Here is a 21155-nt window from a genome sequence, read left to right on the forward strand (position 1 = left end):
AAGTAGAGGCATGCCAAGCCCATGAGCTGGCTTTGCTAGTCCAGAGTTCAAGGGAGAGGTAGGGAAGTTTTCAGAAAATAAATACTCCAAACCTATATTATCTGCTTACTTGTTAAAGGACAAAAGCCGAGTCATGTAACATGGAGCCTTTCCTACACCCAGTGTGTCAACCACTGATATCCGTCCGAGTCAAAACTGCACACCCTTTCATGCTTCATAGTCTCTACTCACGTGTTCCCTTGACCTGGACTGCACTTCCTTTCCTTGCCATCAGAATCCGATTCATCCTTCAAGGCCTGTAAAACCTCTTCTAATGTTTTCATTGAAATCCATCATGACCTCTTTTTTGTTCCCAGGGCACAGACTACCTTTTTTCTGACTACTTGTCAGAAATCTATGTCTCCACTAGGTTGTATGCTCCTTGAAGGAAGGGAAGGACCATGGGTCATTGATCTTTGTATCTTTAACATGGAGATAGACATGGGTGAGATCCTGAAAACCAGACTCTTCACTCAGTCCCAGTTCACCACTACTGGTTTTGAGGTGAAAATGCATGAAGACAAGGTCAGACAATTGCATGCTATTTATTACTACAGAGTATTGGCTAAAAGCCCCACATAGAACTCATAGCCTGGGCGAGCTGGCTTCACCATGTGTGTGTCATGGCATCCTCTTTGCATCCTGAGGAGTTCAAGAACTGGACTAAAATCTGGCTTCCTTTGTCTTTTTGTCTGAGGCCCATCCTCAGGTCTTGATCACTCTGGTGGTGGGAAGGATGAGGACAGCTGAATCTAATAGGGAGATGGTCTAGGGAAGTATAGACTAGAGCACAACTGGCCTAAATTATAACCCTGAGGCATCGGGATGTGGGGGTTGGTAGGGAGCTGAAGGCTTAATTTACCACACTAACCAAATATGAGGACATGATCTGGAAATGAAGGCAGTGACTAAACAAGGCAGGCAGAGAGCAGATCAAGGACGCAAGAAGATTTAGCTTCTTGCTCATTGCACAGAACATCCCACCCAGCATTATGGCCAGTGGGTCCCCAAGCACCTTCTCCTTGGGGGTGAGCTGCAATGAGGAGAGCCCTGACTCCTGCCACCAGATGGAGCTGGCCCTGCATCTAGTCCTGATTTTCACCTAGCACATGCTGAATAGGCTTCATTTAATTTACTGAATTGGATAAATACTCAGGAACATGCATATATCCCAGTGGAGAGATTGAGGGGTTACTCTGTGTCAGTGAGAGCATGTGAGATACAAACTACGAGGATTTCCCTGGGATCTTAACACTAGACATGGTATAGTATATGCTTAAAGGTGAGAGTTCCGGAGCTATGTGATCTTGGATAAGTTCTAGCTATTTTATGATTTAGGATAGCTATAGAGGGGCAAAGAGAAGCTATGTCAGTGGTCATGTCTAGGTCTTTGTGTCCAAGAAGGTTTGAAATTCCCTGGAAAGAAATACATAGACTTTATCACATTCTGTGCTTCTTTTACCTGAATATTTCTTCCTGCCTCACGGCGCATATCCTGGCTGCACCAATGACCCTTCTTATCCAGAGGGGAAATCTTAGTGGAGCTGGTTATGGTCCTCTTATTCAGGCAGCTGCTTTTTGGCGTGATCCCAAATGAAATGTTTGAGCTGGCTGTTCCCTCAGGCTTGGAAGTCACCTGGCTAGTGTAAACTTTGATGGTCCTGGGATGCTCAGCTGGAATTTCTGGCTTGTGTTGCACCAGGCAGGTGGTTTGGGACCAAAGGGCACAGCAGTTGGCAACAATGGTTGTTGGAAGGTTACCAAGGCCTGGGAACATTCTCATCAGTTATGTGCATAAGCGTGAGTGTGCGTGTGTGTGTGTGGTCTCTCCAGATGGGTAAAAAGGTCTTACTAGGAATCTTTGAAGTAGCATTTTCTTCCAAACCTGCCTGGTGTTCATTGTTCAGGATTTCAGATTTCTGTTGGCAGTTTGAGGGTCTTTTGCAGTGCAGCCTTCTGCTCTATTCACAATCCTATTTTGCCTGACCAATTAGAACTCTGACTTGGGAGTTCTATGTGCCTTTTGATGGTGTTCTTTTAACTCTTTTTTTTAATTTACCTTTTCAACTGAATTTCACCCCCATTTCTATGGGGATCATCCCTGAGAAGTGAAATCTCTTCCTCCTAAAAAGCATCTGGCAGAGGCCAAGGGACTTTTGGGAAAATAAAGATTTTTGTTTTGACCCCTGATTGATTTAACTCCCTCTTCCCCCCATATTCCTGTGTCAACAACTCTTGTCACTTTCTGAGTTCCAAGAGGAGGATTTGCTTTTGGAATTAGGAGAAAAAACCAATGCTTTAAGGCTTCTCTTCTTTGAATTCTATTTTGTTGAATCATTTGTAATCTTTTATTGCCCCTGATAGATTTTACATAAGAGTATTCAGTCAACAAATACTAGGTATATGTTGGGGGCAAAGACCAGTTCTAGACATTGAAAGGGAATGTAAAATATATACATCTCTAGATCTATATCTTTTTGTTTGTTTCTCCTCCTCCTCCTCCTCCTCCTCCTTCTCCTCCTTCTCCTCCTCCTCCTCCTCCTCCTCCTTCTTCTTCTACTTCTACTTCTTTTTTTTTTTTTTTGAGATGGAGTCTCACTCTATTGCCCAGGCTGGAGTGCAGTGGTACAATCTTGGCTCACTGCACCTTCCGCCTCCCAGGTTCAAGTGATTCTTGTGCCTCAGTCACCCGAGTAGCTGGGATTACAGGTACCTGCCACCATGCCTGGCTAATTTTTGTGTTTTTAGTAAAGATGGGGTTTCGCCATGTTGGCCAGGCTGGTCTCGAACTCCTGACCTCAAATAATCCACCACCTTGGCCTCACTGAGTGTTGGGATTACAGACGTGAGGCACTGTGCCCAGCTTCTAGCTCTATGTCTACATCTAAAATATAGATTATAATCTGGAAAGAGAGACACACCATAAGCAAAAGTGAATGCAATAGTGATTATGATATAAGGCAGTATAGTGCCACAAAAATGATACAACTTGAGTATTTTGAGAGGTAGGAGGGCTTACTTCTGATTGAATGGAGTGAAGAGTTGGTGAGAGCTTCCTGGAAGAGGTGGTATTACAGTTGTGGCTTGAAGGATAAGTCTTCTTGCAGTTTATCTGGTTCTAAGAATGCAAACGAGCTGCTTCAGACATCAATGTTCCCCAAATAATGCCTCCAACTACTGTGGGTGCTTCTTCTTGCTGTTTTGTGAGCAACACCAGTGCAAGCTTCCCGAATGGAGTCGAGTATGTTGGTATTGATTTGCAAGGTTGTCTCTCTGCCTCACTTTTCCTGGGCCCAGGCATCTCAGGCACCACTGCTGCAAGCCATTTGTTGTTGCCACACGTGTGGTTGGGAAGACTTCTGCATGTTTCTAACCTACTATAGAGCCTGTTTTGAGCAGGGCACTGGGCTGGATCTTGATCAGCATCTTTTGCTGAGATATGCCAGGGCTAGATTTGACCGAACACCCTGGAAAGGGTATCAGGACCTGCCTTCTTGTCCATTTGCCATTAACAAGGCCACTCTGACGTTGGCTGAGTCACTTCCCTCTGTACTCCACTTTCCTCTTTGTGAAATAGGAAGGTTAGTTAGGGAGAATTGAGGATCCTCCCTGTCCTAATTCCCTGGGTTTTTTGACGTGAGTGTGGCCATGCCTCAGCATGCTCTTGCAGGGGCATGTGAGTCCTGCCTTCCTGGGAGTCCTGTACCTTAGGGTAGGGGCATTATGGACACTAATGTGGAGGTGGGGTCCTGCCGGACTTGAATGGGTTGAGCCAGCTTCAGCTGGAGTCCCATCCTGCAGACCCTCTGCCACAAATAAGGCTACTTGTACTCTACCTCACTCCTAGCTTCCTGTGTTTCTTGACTTCAATTGAGCTTCCCCTTCTCTTTGATGAGCCAATTTAGAGTAAATCCCAGCACTTTTCAGGAGGGAAAATGACTGTAAGGTGCTCTGGCCTGAAGCCCACCTATGAAGCCCACAACAAATTCTGTGGAAAGATTGAAAGAACCACTGACCCTGACTTGCTGTAGGACGTGCATTCTCAGTGGGACCCAAGTTCTGCTTTCTGGGGTGTAGGGAGGGAAGGGCAGCAAAAAATCTTATTCTTTTTATGTATAAACCACAGATATATCCATATATATATAATATACAGTATATATGTGGTATTAAAATTTCATGATTAGGAAAATAGTATCTAAAAAGGCTGCTTTAGGGGGACCATAGTGAAGAAAAAGTTGAGAAACTGCTCTAGGACTACATGACTTTCACTCAATTTGCTATAAAGAAAGACCTTGTTCCTCTTTCCACAGTAAAGAACATTTTGATGCCATTGAAATGTGTAAAGATTCCTTCCTCCCTCTTGGTGTACTCATTCCAAGGGCATAGCCCACAGTTAAGCTTTTCCCAGGGCACTGTTGCTCATTGCCCATGGAGCCTTTTGGCATGGACTCTGTGGCCACCAGCAGGGTCCCGTGCCATCTTCTGAGAAGAGGCAGCTTAGTATGAGGCAGACTCAGTGTATTAGTCTGTTTTCACACTGTTGATAAAGACATACCCAAGACTAGGAAGAAGAAGAGGTTTAATGGACTTACACAGTTCCATGTGGCTGGGGAAGCCTCACAATCATGGTAGAAGGCAAGGCAGAGCAAGTCAAATCTTACATGGATGGTGGCAGGCAAAGAGAGAGAGAGCTTGTGCAGGGAAACTACTTTTTTTAAAACCATTGGATCTTGTGAAACTTATTCACTATCATGCGAACAGCACAGGAAAGACCCAACCCCATAATTAAATTACCTCCCACCAGGTTTCTCCCACAACATGTGGGAATTGTGGGAGTTACAATTCAACAGGGGATTTGGGTGGGGACACAGCCAAACTATATCACCCGGGTTCCAATTTCAGCTCCTCTGCTTGCTGCGTGTGTTTAGGTAGTCACTTAACTTCTTTGAACAGTGATTTCATCATCTGCAAAACAGAGGGTATAGCACCTACTTCATGATGTATAAATTAAAATGAAATATGTTACCATGTACCCTACATGGTACATAGAATACCATGGATCATATGTACCATACATGGTACATAGAAGATGGGCAGTCATTGTAAATTCTCTTTGTTCTTATACTAAAATTTACTTTTTCTTTCCCTCTTCTGTCCTCCCCCTCCCCTCCCCTCCCCTCTCCTTTTCCCTTCCCTCCCTCTTGCAGTGATGGTGAATGCCTGAACTGTTTCAATTAGTCCTTTTGGGGTCCAGGCACAACTGAGATTAATATCAGTCAGAACTTGAGCATCGTTGCCAAATCCTCAACTCCTTACGCTGACACATGGACCACATGAAGGGACTTGTCTCAGTGCTAGGTGATGCTAATTACCATCTGATCTGAAGCCAGAGTTGCTTTCCTTTGTTTAATAATTTATATCTTCTCTGAGAACACTGAGCTAAAGTTTAATATTACAGAAAGGGATGATTGATCTAAATGCCAACAAAGCTAAACTGCAGGAAAATCACCCAAAGCCCCTTTGTGGGCTGCCACTCACAGGCAACCTAAAGCACCAGGTGGCATTTGAGGGAGTGTGCTCAAGAAACAGTAGGAGAGTTAAGCTCCTGAGATGTAAGGTCTGGGTCAAGCCTCTCTCCCTGGGTGTCACCAGCTCCTGCTGGCTGAGAGGCATGGCAGGGCTCCTGGAAGCGAGCACAATACAGCATCATGCTCCAGTGTATGGTACTGTACTTTATTTTTCATTTATTCCTTCATCAACCATTTACTGAATATCTACTATGTGCCAAATGCTCTGCTGGGCAGTGTGCATAGTCACAGAGTTGGAGATTGTGACTCTCAAGCTGCTCACAGTCTGGTGCAGAACACACACCTTAACAGCCAGTTGTCCCTTTCCTCCACATCTCCACCCATGCTCCCCAAATAGTGACACAGCATAAAAGCCCCTCCAGTATTTTTCCTCCTCTGTAGCATTTTGGAAGGGTGGAGGTTGGGGAAAGTGAAGGGAGAAGACTGAAATCACAGTAATAACCATTAAAAACAGTTATGATGTGCCAGGTAATAGGCTAGGCATTTTCCAGATATCTCATTTAATTGATATGCCCAGGGAAAAAAGAAGTTTGTGATACATAGACAGAAACAGATCTGGAATTTTCATAAGTGTTCTTCCTCATCAGGCTGAGAAACCCAGTTTCATCCTATAGACACAGCTTAGTTAATGAAGGGCTGGTGCTCTTTGACTGCTTTGATTCTGTGGAAGAATGCACCCTCAGTGACTTCTACCACCCAGGTGCTGAAGGAAACACTCTCCATTTTAGTATGGCTGTGACAGATGCCCCTGAGGCACTATAGTAAAAACAAGCTGAATCTGGCACTTTCTCTTTCCTCTAACTGGAAGGCTCTTCTCCCTAGAGCCATGTGGCTGGCTTTGTCACTTCTTTGGGCCTCCTGCAAATATCACCTTTTTAGGCAGGTTGTCCCTCACCACTCTATTTATAACTGAGCCTCCCCCGCTCCTTGAGCACTCAAAACAGTACCTGGCCCAGAGCAGGAGATCAAAAAATATTTGTCGAAGGAATTAATGACCTGATGCTGTTAGGAAGAAATGACTCTGTGTAGCCTGAGGATGGTAGGAGTAGAGAATGTATCCTTATTCATCGAGTTTTTGATTTATTAGGTATTTATTATGTAGCCAAATTGTGTCTGGCACAGTGCTGGGCTTTGGGGTACCAAATATAATAAGACACAGTTCCTGCTTCTAGAGAACTCAGTCTATGGAGGAAAATAGACACACGTAATACTCATAGTAGTTGTAATGATAGCTTACATTTAATGGAGTGTACTGCATGTTAGGTGCTGTTCCAAGCACGTTTATGTATATTAACTCTTTCACAACAAAATGAGATGTTACTCTTATGCCCATTTTGTGGATGAGGAAACACGCACAGAGGCAGAGAGGCTACACACCTAGACGCAATACAGTGTCAGCAGTGTTGGGGTGCGTGAAAGCAGCTTCTGTTTTGGCTGGGCACTTTATTCCTTAGAGCGGGGAGGGGAAGTGGCAGCTTCAATAGGCCTGTTTGAAATCATTGCTGTCCTGCCCACACGCCATTGACTGGCTCTTTTAGCTGCTGTACATGTTTACCCTCCCTCCCTCCAATCCTTTGCTGCTCTGGATCTGGTCTACCCTGAGCTCAAAGTGGCAGTGGGTGAGCTCTTGCTCTGGCTCACATGACTACTTGACATTTTGGTCCTGGGTCTGCAGGTCCCTCCAGTGTTCTATAGCAGGCAAGATGGCTCAACGCAGGCATCCAAATTCCCCACTCTCCTGTCTCAAACCTGTGGTCTCAGACATCCCATTTTGAGTCCTGCTGTCCTCAGTGAGAGGGGAGAGACAGTGAACAGCTCCCAGGCTCCACAACTGCCCACTTTGTAGGGGTTGAAAGGATCTCTTGTGAGCCTCCAAAAGGAGAAAATACGACACTTTCAACCCTCTCACCTTGTTTACTCCTCCCTCAGTCCCTTCTGAGTCTTGGGTGACCACACTTTGTGCTTCAAAACTCTAGGAGGTCACCTGTCTTCCTCACCTAATGATGTGTTACAGAAAACAAGCTTCCATTACTTGCAAAAGTGTGACGGGAACATGAATATTAATAACTCCCACGGGTTCCCTGCAAACATCTATCACCATAGCTTAGAAGTCTTGTTCTGACTTGCCTGGCATGGGGGTAACTGTTCAGCAGAACAATAATAAAGCATTCATGAACCTAGCTTAGGCAGAGCTCTTCCCCAGGCTTTGAACTCCCGTGCTCCTGCAGGGCTGAGATGGGAATGTGCTCTCTTCCACCTGGGTTCTCGCAGGAAGATGTATGACTTTGGTCAGGGACAGGACTTGGCAGATGTGCCAGGATCCTGTGGAACTGGAGTAGAGACATCTCTTTATCAAAAAGAAAGTGATCCTTGGTGACAGCATCTTGGTGATCAGCATTAGATCTAGGCTAAGCATGTTGGAGAGATGCTGGAACCTATACCTGGAGAGCTGGTCCAGCACAGAATCATACAACCTCAGGGCTCAGAGATCAGCATTTTGGGTAAACTGAGTCCATAAAAGGAAGAAAAGTAGTAGCAAATCAGCAGCAGGACCAGGAGTAGAGAATCTGGAAATGATTATCTTGGAAAGCCCTAGGGCAAGGACATTAGGATAATGTTGCCCTTGTCCTTTATTCAGGATTTCCATTGAAATCTGCTGACATTCGTCTCGTTGAAAATTGTTTTCTCCTGAAAATCTCCCGTCATATGACATCCTCTGTCTCCTGGGCCCCAAAATCTCACAGGGTGGACCCAGGCTCGGATAGAGGTTGGGAGGCTCATAGAATTTCCATCTTAGGCAGTACTGCTGTAGTAAAAAGTGCTCCCAGGATCTGAAGGGCATTCCTGGCAGGCCTGCAGAATGGATAGAATACAAGGGGATTGGAGCCTCTGAGATTGAGAAACGTGTCGGCCCTGTCTCTTGGGTTCTGGTGTTCCAGGATTCCCAGGGCATCTTTGAGGGTTGAGCTCCTGGTTTGATGGCTCTTTAAGAACACAACAGCCTGGGTCCTCTGGCTGAAAAGTCATTGTTGACATTTATTTCATTGTGTAATGTACCTGCTTTTTCCACTTTTCTTTTTTTTTCCTATTTAGAATTTTAAAAACATCCGTATCTCTAGCTCACAAAAGTAGAATTAAAAATCTTTTGGATTTTCTAGAGAAAAACATCTTGGGTAATTTCAATGTGATCAAGGTAGCATCTCTTTTGCTCAACTTTAGTTAATTCATTAAAGCTATAGTGGGGAATAAAAATGCTTTTTTTATTTTCTTGGGCAGCAGCATGCAAAATCCCTCTGTTGTACAATTAACAGTGGTGGGGAAATCTGTGCCATTTGTTCTAGCTGTCAGATCTTCTTGTAGTTGGAATTCCAATGTCTTGCATTAGAGAAGGCCATGCAGATGAAAGTCATTGAAACATTCATAGCTTTCTCCATATAAGACTTTTTTTGCAGGAGGTCACCCCCCACAGAGTTCTGTTGGAGGATGTTCCAGAAGATCTGCAGCTGGAAGACCTGTGAAGTGAATCCTGGCCTTGAGCTGTGTGATTCCGCCGTTTCTGAGCTTCAGTGTTCCCACCACTAAAATGAAAATAAAAATAATAACTATTCTTTCTACTGTACAGAATTGTCCTGAGGATAACTTTTAAAGACGGTGTGTGCATTGCTGAAGAGTTGTTGTTTTTGTTGGATGTTGTATAGAAATAGAAACTTTTTCTAAGCATATCAACAATGTTCTTTGAAAATATCCTTGCCAGTTATTGGTTACTGAATATGTTCAAAAAAAGCTTGTAATACCAGAAGGCTGGGTCTTAAAAAAGGGAAAAATTACATGGTGATTCTAACAGATAATGTTGGCTATCTATTCAACACCTATTTTTCCATCACTCCTTTCTCCTTCATAAAAGAACCCTGGTGTTGTTCATCCACCCTCCTTTGTCATGACTACATGTTTCAAGGGAGTCAGGCTTTCACCCAGAAGCAGGTCTTGATTGGTTTAACCCAGTGGTTCCCCAACTTTAATGTGCCTTGGAATCAATCACCTTGGAATCAACCAATAATTACTGGGACCCACCAGTAATGTCTGAGTTAGTAGATCGAGATGGAGTCAGAGAATTTGCATTTCTAACTTCCTAGGTGATGCTGATACTGCTGGTCTGAGGACCATGCTTTGAGCATCACTGGTCTAAGCTAATCATAGTGGTCCCATTTGTATTGCCAGTTATTGTTTAGATATAGATACCTGATGTAGTTCTGGCCCATGAGATGTGATCAATATGCTGAGGGCTTATAAGAAATGTTGTCCCACTCTTCCACAGAGACCCAGGGAGAAGAGAGTTCACTTTCAGCTTCTTGACATTATCTCTTAATGGGCCCCCTGGAACTGCTGCAGATATTTTGGGACTATGAAGGGAACAATCCTAAGGGCAAAGTGGATGCATTAAGAATGATCAGACAAAAAGGATAAAAAGCATTTAGGTCCTTGATTATTTCACTGAGTTGCCAAGTTAACCGTGGTGCTAGCCACCTCTTATTTATAAGCTATTTGGAGTTGCAGCTCTCTGTTACTTTCAGTCAAAGGGAACCTAACAGATAAAATGACATGGCAAAAATTCTTTTTCCTTCACGGGGACATGGAGGTAGGTTATGTGACAGGAGCCCTGAGCCTTATAGAGTAAATGAGAGATACCTGGTCCTAGAGACTGTCCTTAGCCGTAAACTATGCACCTAAGTTAAGGTCTATCAGGAGAAGAACCAGGAAGGGAACAATTTTAGAAAGAGCTGGAGGTGGAGGGTTGGGGTATGAGTAAAGAGTTCATGACCTGGGAGACGTGACCACTGTGGAAGAGGCTGGAAGTACCTGGGTGAATGGAAAGGTACGTTGGGTGATTTAAGAACAGCAAACTTTTGAGGATTTTATGGTCTGAGTGGGACGTGATGGGTGGGAAGGTAAACCCAAAAGAGGAAAGAACAGACTGAAACGTAGAAAAAGTAGTGGCAAAGGGACCTGTGGACCTGTGTGCTGATGGAGATGTGATGCCCTCAAATGATACATTAAAGAAAAAACTGGTTTTGACTCCAGTAAAGCTTTTCTCAGTTAAAAGACAACATGGGGTCCTGAGGTTGTCTCTATCCAGTGGTATATATGCTATTAGGGACAGCCTGTGATTTCATAACAATTACTAAGAATTTACTTTTACTGAAACTCTGTGACTTATTGTAAGTGTGTTCCTCTGTCACCTGTGGGCCTGATCTGTGACTTTCTAGCATTTGTCCTATGTTCCTATGCTCCTGAGTATCTTCAATGGGCCAGTGCCTACCAACTCCACTTGTAAGCATTACTCACTGACTCTGTCCCCAGTACAAGGTCTCCAGGAGCTCTGTTCTCAATATTGGTGATACAGCAATGAAAAGGCATGAACCTCGATCCCAAGATGCTCACAGGTTAGGGTAGCACTGTCCGATAGAAAGACAATACAAGCCACAAAGGCAAGCCACATGTGTAATTTTAGGTTCTTCAGTAACTACCTTAAAAAAGTAAAATGAAATAGTAATGTTAATTTTAATAGTATATATTTTTGTCCTGGTGGTTCTCAACCAGGGGAGACATTGCTCCCCAGGAGTCATTTGCTGATATCTAAAAATGTCACTTGGCAATGTCACTGGGCAATTTCTGATTGTTACAACTAGGAGGGTGTTAGTGGCATTTAGTGGATGGGATGCTGGTCAACATCCTACAATGCATTGGGGGACAGCCTTCCACAACAAAGTAATACCTGGCCCAGATGTCAATCAACAGTGCTGAGGTTGAGAAACTCTGATTTAACCCAATACGTCCAAAACATCATTTCAATATGTAATCAAATAGAAAAAAATTGAAAATCTGTTTTTTACATTGAAAAATTTAAAGTCTGGTGGTTATTTTACACTTATAGTGTATCTTCATTCAGGCTAGCCATATTTCAACTGTTCAATTGCCACATGTGGCTAGCAGCTAGTGTATTAGACACTACAGGAGTGTGGAGTGTATAGTTAATGTCCAGAAAGCTCTCTGTGCCCCCCATATTTCCTGAGCACAGCAAATATGGTGGGATACAAAGTCTTTACCTTTGAGAGACCCACATGATAAGGAATTGGGATAAAAGGATTGCATGGGGACTCTCTGATTATTAAACTAGATAAGAGTACAGATACATTTAAGACAATATCTATTTAACCTTTGCATTATTTCCCCGCATAATGCCACCAAGAGGATCTATGTAGTTTCTTATTCTCTTGAGGCAAAGGTGAAATACCCCATTGGGAAGATTACTGAGAGGGAGTTGGCTTCAGTGCAGTGCTGAGGATTTAGATATTGATCACTAAAGCTTTCATGTAGTTAAACAACCAAGCAGCACCCTTTGCCTCCTCCAAAGAGCTCTAAAATTTTTTGCTATTGAAAAATGAAAATTAAAGGGTTTCAGGTTAAAAAGAAGGTGATCACGTAGTAATCAGAGCTTTAGAACAATTCAGACCGACCTTGGTACAACATGCTGCAGTTTGTAATCCCCAATTTGAAGGCTTCGCAGCATCTCATTAGTCTGGAGTCTCGGTACAGATTAATTCTGTATTAAGTGAGTAATTAAATGTGACATAGAAGCAGGCGGATGGATTAGTGACACACCCAGGGATCCCTGTAAGGGGGCCTTTCCTCTGTCTGCCCATGAGGGAAGGTGGCGAGAGGCTTAGCAGAGATCCTGCAAGGCGAAACGCTATGCAAAGGCAAGGCAAGATTTTGTACATTATCTGTGGGCCAGGGCAATGCGCCAGTAAGTGTGGAGACAAGGGCCTCATGGAAGGACCTTGATGGAAGCCCAGCTCTGTGCATGAAGTAATAGGGTCGTCTCTGTGGTGCAGCTGATCCTTTCTGTGCTGATGCTGGCAATCTGTCCTCAGCTTTCTGGAGTAAGCTGCTCATTCTGTCCTCTGTGGGATGAGAGCCTGTCTGTGTTTACTTTAAGTCAGAGTGGAGAAGGCTGCCTATTATGCCAGAGCCCTCTGCAACCGGAGCATATGTGACAAAGCCAGGCTTTGTCTAAAATGAAGGAAGCCGAAAAGAGGTTTTCTCATTTTTACAGTGTCAGTAAGGCACTTGTTTTCATATAGTCAAAGGCTTGGACAGGGACTTACGTGATTTACTTTTTTGTTTCCAGAAAGGTTCTTACTCTGCTTTCCGCACACTTGGAAATCTACCCTATATTTCAAAGTCCACCAGGGAAGGAGCTTATACAATCTTTTTGGAAACAAATTCAATTTCTTGTCAGCCCTCAATCAACATAGATTGAGCACTGGCTCTGTACAAGGAATTAGGAGCCAAGAGAATAAAGAAAAGGAGCTGCAGTTTCTGTTTTCAAGGAACTCATGAGGGACATGAAAAGACCGGGTGTGACAAGGGCTAACTGAAAAGCACACACATTAAGGCCTGTAGGAGTCGAGAAGAGGAAGTTTGGGGCTGCATTGGAGAGGAAAGATGTCCTTCAGTAGGTGAAATTTATCTGGTCTTCTGGGGTTGGATAGTGGGGAGGGCCTGGTGTTGGGAAATCCCACCTCACACTCTCCCTTCCTCTGCACCCCATCTTTGAGTTCACTGACTACAGCGTTTCAGCACAATACAAGGCACCACAGTTACAAAGATGAGTCAGGCTTGGTCCCATCCTCTAGGAATTCACAAGGGACTTATACCAATTGCCAGAAAGTTGTTCTTCCATGGAGATATGCCTTGTAACTCACTCACTCATTCAACAAGGACCTATTGAATATCTGTTCTGTGCCTAGTCCTGCTCTTGATGCTAAGAATACGATGGGCCACAAGGCAGATATAGCCCTGCCTTTATAAAGGTCATGGTCTAGAGGGGCAGGAGACAATAAACACATAATTACAAGTGTGATAAGAGTTATGAAAAAGGAACAACATTGTGCTAAGGGGCAGATAGCAAGGTATTCAACCTGGTCTGGGAGAGAGGCTTCTTTTCAGATGTGATGCTTAAGCTGACACTGAAATGCCGAATGGAGTTATCCAGGTGAAGGGGGAGAGGGGAGTGAGGGGAGAAGAATATGCCCATGAGAAGGAAGACACAGTGCAAAAGTCCGAAGTGGAGAGAATATGGCACCTTTGAGGAGCTAAAACATGTCCAAGAGAGCTGCAGCAGGAATGGGGCTGAAGTCCAAGAGCTAGGGCCGGCCCTTCTGGGCTGGAAAGTGACCACTTTCCACATAAAGTGGAAAAGTAATTAAGTGTCTGCTGGGCTCAATGGTCAAAACAAATCGAAGCTAAAGCAAATATTCTCTCTTCTCTCCCATTTTGTGCAGGAAAGCAGGCTCCCTTCTTGCACAGTTGCAGAGGGATAGTGTAGACCATGTGCATCCTCACTAAGAGGGTCCCTGCCCTGATCCTTGTACCCGTCATCTCACCTCTACTCAATTAGCCTTCAGTGCAGGACCCATGGACACCCTCCATCTACAAACTCTGTCCCACCAGTCCCTGCGAGTCCTCAAGGACAGGAGTCTGCCTTCTTTGTCTCTGTTTCTGCAGCATCAACACAGTGCCTGGCACCCAGGGTGCTCAATGAGTGCACAGCTCCGCTGTGCCAGGGGAAGTCTTATGATGGGCTGAGTCCTGAATACCTGAGGAAGCTCCAAGAGGTAGTCTTCTGTTTTTTTGTTTTGTTTTGTTTTGAGATAGAGTCTCGCTCTGTCGCCCAGGCTTGAATGCAGTGACACGATCTCGGCTCACAGCAAGCTCCGCCTCCTGGGTTCACACCATTCTCCTGCCTCAGCCTCCCAAGTAGCTGGGACTACAGGCACCCGCCACCACACCTGGCTAATTTTTTGTATTTTTAGTAGAGACGGGGTTTCACCATGTTAGCCAGGATGGTCTCGATCTCTTGACCTTGTGATCCACCCACCTCAGCCTCCCAAAGTGCTGGGATTACAGCCACTGGGTTGGTTCACAATTGGAGTTCTGCCTCAGTTTCTCTGCTTAATATTCCAGTGACCTGATGAGGCTGGAGTTGTGCCTGGAAACTCTAGCCACTGATGTTTATGGAGTACCTGCTGAGTGTAGAGACAGTGTCAGATGCTGTTGAGGATGGTATATAACAGCATTTGTTATTAAAAAATCCACTAGAAGACATGACCCCTGATCACATGCATCTAAGCATTTGCAATAATTAAGTGTGCTGGGTTTTCATTAGTACTTTGAAAATGTGAAAATCATCTTGTTTCATTACTTCAAAGAATAAGGTGATTCTGACTGTAAATATGACACTTAAGTAATCTCATGTTTAAAAAAAATTGGTCTTTGTAGCTTTGTAGGTGCCAACACTTACTTCCTCCTTTTTCCAGTTGACAGCTGTTTTACATTCATTACATCTTCGTGTTATGAAATCTACATAAGGTAAAAAGTGGCACTGGTTTCGGAGATGGAATAGAGTTCAAAGTTCTTTGACATTCAAAGCCTTTCACCATCTTACTCCAACCTCCTTCCGCTGTTCCTTTTCATATTCTCTTTCATGAAGATGTCTTTTTTTCCATTTGTGCTTGCTTTCCCTCTTCCTCCTCCATCTCTGACTTCTTCCTCTATTCCTGGTTCCTCATTTTCCATGTTCTTTCTCGTCTTTCACCTGGTGCCCTGATCAGACTCATATTCTCATACATCAGCTGTGTATAGCTAACAATTTTTGATGGTTAACTTAGAAAGCTAACCAAAAACGTCCTCCTGATTGTGCAATTAAAACAATCCATTTTCAAATTTGGGAAATATAGAAAGTATAAAGGACACAAGGGTCACTGCTGACAATGGAGGAGTGGTCAAGAGCACAGGCTTCGAGCCTCGGCTTTGGTGCTTTGTAACCTTGGGCAAATTACCCTCTCTGAGCCTCAGTATTCTCATCTGTGAAATGGAAAAGACAAACCCCATCTCATGGGCTTACCATAAATATCATGAAAATTACCTATAAAATGCTTAGTACTGTTTCTGGCAAGTAATAAGCACTCAATACTTGATACTATTAATACTTAATACTATTGTTATTATAATAACCATTAAACATTTTCAGACTACTATTTATAATTTCTATTAAAAATACTTCGTGAATGCCAACCAACAATGTTACAAGCAAAATATGAACCCATTCTGTTATCAAGCTGTGGACTGCTTCTCCTTCCCAGAGTGGAAAAGTGATTTGCCTTACATCACAGAAGAGTTTACAGGTGCCACCAGGAAATGGAACAGCCATACTTGACTCCCTTATCTGTGCCATAAAACTGTGTCATGCAGGTAAACACAGTCATGTTGGTGTGAAACCAGCAGAAGGCAGGTGTTGGAGGCTCAGTCATCACTATGTGCTGAGAGTGCATGTTATGTTTTTTTTTTTTTTAGACGGAGTCTCGCTCTGTCACCAGGCTGGAGTGCAGTGGCGCGATCTTGGCTCACTGCAAGTTCTGCCTCCCAGGTTCACGCTATTCTCCTGCCTCAGCCTCCCAAGTAGTTGAGACTACAGGCGCCCGCCACCACGCCTGGCTAATTTTTTGTATTTTTAGTAGAGACGAGGTTTCACTGTGTTAGCCAGGATGGTCTCGATCTCCTGACCTCATGATCCACCCACCTTGGCCTCCCAAAGTGCTGGGATTACAGGCATGAGCCACCGCGCCTGGCCAAGTGCATGCCATGTTATGTCCCAGTGGTAGGCATGGCCTTTGATTCAGACAATGCAGTAGAACACCCTGGATTGGGCATGAGCTCCTTCTTATCCTGCCCAACCTGCCTCCCCATGTCACTAAGCCTGTCAAGATAACTGGCTCACATCCCATCAGGAAGAATTACCATGATCACTAATGGGTAGTTAGGGACAGCGTTCCAGTTTAAAGGCTTTCATGGGCCGTGAAAGCTGGTGAGTAAATAACCGTTTATCAACCAGTCACTTAAAGGACACCGCACAGAATGATGTTCTAGGACTTCCAAACATATAGAAGCTGTATATCATAATGGAGCATAAAAGTTATGTGTGAATAGGCTGTAAAACCGAACAACAGTTTACCTTTGTGAAGGTTTTATTTACATGCCCTGCAATAGATACTTAGATGTGCTTCATACGGAGGCTGCCGATCCCAGCTGCAAGCAGAGCTCAACTAAATGGCGATGCATCGGTTAGATGCCAACTGCAGCGTGCTTTCAGGGGCCCAGGGAAAGCTTCTCATGCTCCTTGCAAAACTCAGTTTGCCTGCCTGATGCTTAAAGTTTCTTGAATGAGAAACTAAAGCTTTATTTCTATGATTCCAGAAAATTCAATTTGACAATTTCAACATTGGATTCAACATGGAATAGTGCTTAATGCACAAATAGCCAACATTTATAAGGCTACATTCTTTACAGAGCACTTCCGTATGTGTACTCTTCTTTATCCTCAAATGCTCCAATAAATTCAACCATTGCTCCCAATTATGAGGAGGGATCTGTGACTTGAAGGATTTAAATGCCTTGCCTGAGGGCACATTCTGGGCATGGCAGGGCTGGGACTGGAGTCTGGTGCTTCTGATGAGGCCGCCTTGTCAGTGATCTTTCCACGAGGGTGGGGGCTTGCATTAACTGCCATACAGGAGCCAGTTTTGAAAGGCAGTAGACGCGAACTGGAGAGGGGTGCCAGCACTCCCCAGTTGGGGCAAGTCCGGAGGGCCCCTTCTCTGCAGTGCTCCCTGCTCACTCCTGGTTGATCCTGCCCAGGGCCATGGTGTTCTGATGAGCCTGCACGTGTTTCCTTTAAGCTTGCTGAGTTGACCCCATTCGACACTCGCATTCCCTGTTGGGATTGAAACCCCATTCCGATCCCCAGCCTCCTTGGCTGAAGTCCTGGAAACCTGCTACTTCCTTGCCAGCCCTGTCCTCCAGGAAGCTGAGCTCTGTTCCCCATGCTCCCTTCCCCAGCTGGGGTTTTGTTCCTGTGGACAGACCTGCCAGAACTGAATGCTGATTGCTGTTCTTTTCCCTTGGTCTCTTGCTATTTCAGGGAACTGCCATTGTTCATTTTTATTTCTATCATTATATGCATTTTTATTGAGCATCTAATATATATAAGACACAATCCAGGATTGACCCCCCTTGGCTCTCAAGTTCACCCTAATGGAACTAGTTTGCCACACACCTATAGAAGTTCTACTTTGTGTTACTGTGGTCTATCTCACAGGAGGCCTTAAAGTTGGGCTTTTGTTCTCTACGCGTCCCCCAGCTGGTCAACACACAGTAAGTGATAGCTTAGGGGAGACATCGGAGGTAAGGGTGGGTCACAGTTGGGAACAGAACATGGGAAATGGGTTTTAGGAGACTTTTAAGACAACATGGGGATTCCTGAATATTACCAAGGCCTGACTGGCCCTGGCTCCAGGTGAGTCAGTGAGCGAGTGACTCTGCTGAGTGACAGTCAATGAGCCAAAGAAGAGGTGGGATCATTTATAGAAAAGGGTAACAAGGAATGACCTTCAGTGTCATTGTTTAATGACATTACCTTCCCAAGCTGCAATCCTTTAGTTTCACAGGTATCAGTGGCAATATTTGAATGAATTTGATCTGAATTTCTACTTTATTTATTTCCCCACCAGCTTCATTTTGAAAATCACCTTTTCTGAATGACAACTCAATCAATTCAATAACATGCAATTTTATACAGTAGGAACCTATTCCCGTATCCCACTTCATACTTGTAACTGTCGGCTGCTTTTCTGAATAGCAGGCATATGTTTCAAAGCCACGTTATTTTCATCTCCACACTCCGAGGAGATGGACACAACTCTGATTTGAGGCTGAAGACTCTCCTCTTCCTCCTCTGTTTTCACATGCCTCTCTTTTTTGTCACAGCCAGAGCTGCCAGCCTGCATTCAATGTCCCATCAGTTCAGTTGTGTGAAGAAATCATCGGCTTGATCAGCTTCATTTTAGAAGCTTTCTGATATGCTGGGATTTTTTTTTTATATTGTTTCCTGAGCTTTTGGAATCCTGACAAGGTAAATGAAGGTGAAATGAACATGTATATTTTGGCTTTGTTTTCCAGGGCTAGGTTAAATGATGGACAGGATTGTATTACTCGAGGAATTGGGAGGAGATGGGCTGCACACGTTGGTTGATCCACAGAGTCTGTGGGTAATGAGCTGGAAAAAAGAAAACTAAAAACTGCTGATTGAAAATTTGAATCATTAAAAGCTTTGAAATCAACATCTTCTTTTAGAATTTTAATCTTCTATGATTTGCTTAGAGTCAGTGGTCTGAGCCACAGGCCAAATTGTCAATCAAAATGAGTGGGGTTTGCTCATGGCCTCCGTTATTTCAGAGATTACATTAAACACCTAAAAAAGCTGCAGTCACTCTTCCAGGGCAGCGGAGTGGTCATCACGGTACAGTACTCCCTGGACTTTCATTGATTTAGAATTTGCATTTCTCATTATTTGCAAATGACCCTCCATGTTTAAAATATATTATAATTTGTATTTTTGCTGAAGCATGAATTAGAATTTCACTTGCCGGCTGGGATGCTGGAGTGTGGTGGTGGGTTGCACAGCTAGTAAATGAGTCAGGCATCTTGCCCCCAGGCACCCAAAGAAAAAATGTTGTTTTCACTCATTGTATATGCATATTATGGGGGAAATTATGTGCCATAGTGGTAATTTGTGAATTGGAGGGATTCATAAAGGTCTTGGAAGGAATTACTCTTGAGTGTCAGGCTGGACTGTAGGTATATCTTATTATAATGAAACTCAGTACAGCATTGCTTTGCTTGTGTGAACATGACTTACTGGCCATTAAGAGATGACTTATTTTGTAATCAGTATATAAAGAAAAAGGGCTGCTGAGCAGACAATATAGATGTTCCTCATTTATCCACATGAAAATTCATGCTCTTAACTCAAAGGTGATCTCCTCAGACCTTCATCCAGAGCCACTGTCTCCCTTTTTTCTTTAGTGTGGATCTCAGGTGCAAATTGAAGTCATCATCCTAAGGAGCTCATGGCATCTACCTTCTCATGGTCTTGCCCATGTGTTGGTTCATTTTCATATTTTCCCTTTTCATGCCCCAATCCCAATGCCTATTCTCTCCCTTGATATATTATAAACATGCATACTAATGTGTTGAGAATATGCCATTAAAATGTATGACATTTAAATTTATATAAATGGTATTTCAGTAAATATATATATATATGTGTATATATTTGCTTTTTACTGTTTCCATTTGGCATAATTTTCCAGGATTTATCCATGTGGTGAATGTGCATCTGGCTAATTCTTCTGTTGTATCCTGTCCAGAGTGTATCCACTATGTGATTCTTACAACCCCAGTTATAGGCACCATTGTTGGCTCAAGACTTTGCTGCTACAAACAACACTGTGAGGACCATTCTTTTCCATGCCCCTATACCATCATGGGTGAGTGTTTCTGGGGTGTTAGCTCTAGAGTAGGCTTACAGGTTGGGGGGTAGTCCCATGCTTAATGGGTAGTACTGCCAAGGTACTCTCCAGAGTGCCTGTTCCACTTTCCTCTCCTATCAGGAATGAACTAGGTTTTCTATTTCATCATAACTTTTTTTCCTCAAACTGAGTCATGGAAATATACTTCTTGATTTTATTTAGCACATTTCTTGTTATTTGTGAGGTAGAACATCTCTTCATATATTTATTAGTCTTTTGTATTTCTCTCCTGGGAATTGTCTATTCACTGCCTTGTCCATTTTACAATTGGTTTTCTTGTCTTTCTCATTAATTTATTGGAATTCCATGTATATTTCAGACATTTATTTTTGTCAACTTTAGTTGGTGCAAGTTTCTTCTTGTATCTTTTTGTTGAAGAGAAATTCTTTTATATATGGCAAATGTTTTATTTTGGAATAATTTTAGATTTACAGAAAAGTTATAAAGATACTACAGAGAGTTTTCTCTTCACCAAGGTTCCCTTAATGTTAATGTCTTACCTAACTTGGCACATTTTTAAAAACTTACCAATTAACATTGGTATAATACTATTAACTAAACCACAGATTATTCAGATTTTACCAGTTTTCGCATTGATATCCTTTTACTCTTCCAAGATCCAATCCAGGATGCTACATTGCATTTGGTTGCTGTATCTCTTTAGTCTTTTGATCTGTGAAAGTTACTCTCTTTTTCCTTAGTTTTTATGATGGTCTCAGTTTGAGGAGTACTGGTCAAGCATTTTGTAGAACGTCTCTCAATTTGGGTTTGTCTGATATTTTCTTTTTTTAAAAAAAAATTTCAATTTTTATTTTAGATTCCAGGGGCACATGTGTAGGTTTGTTAAATGGGTGTATTGTGTGATGCTGAGGTTTAGGATATGAGTGATTCTACCACCCAGATAGTGAGCATAGTGCCCAATAGGTAGTTTTTTAACCCTTGTCCCTTCTCTCCCTCCCCCTTCAAGTAGTCCCCAATGTCTATTGTTGCCATCTTTATGTCCATGAGTACCCAATGTTTAGCTCCCACTTATAAGTGA

The 21155-nt window shown here is 43.3% G+C and overlaps 1 long non-coding RNA gene across 1 annotated transcript in view; it reads left to right on the forward strand.

Moving 5' to 3' along the window:
* The window catches only part of LOC129014477 (uncharacterized), a 48822-nt gene that overhangs the window by 12412 nt on the left and 15255 nt on the right, over positions 1-21155 (forward strand). Inside the window, exons 4-5 of the long non-coding RNA XR_010122957.1 lie at positions 18513-18657; positions 19898-20074. This is a non-coding gene — a long non-coding RNA (uncharacterized LOC129014477). The remainder of the gene's footprint in view (positions 1-18512; positions 18658-19897; positions 20075-21155) is intronic.

The sequence above is a fragment of the Pongo pygmaeus genome, chromosome 1, assembly GCF_028885625.2.
Source record: "Pongo pygmaeus isolate AG05252 chromosome 1, NHGRI_mPonPyg2-v2.0_pri, whole genome shotgun sequence".
NCBI lineage: Eukaryota > Metazoa > Chordata > Mammalia > Primates > Hominidae > Pongo > Pongo pygmaeus.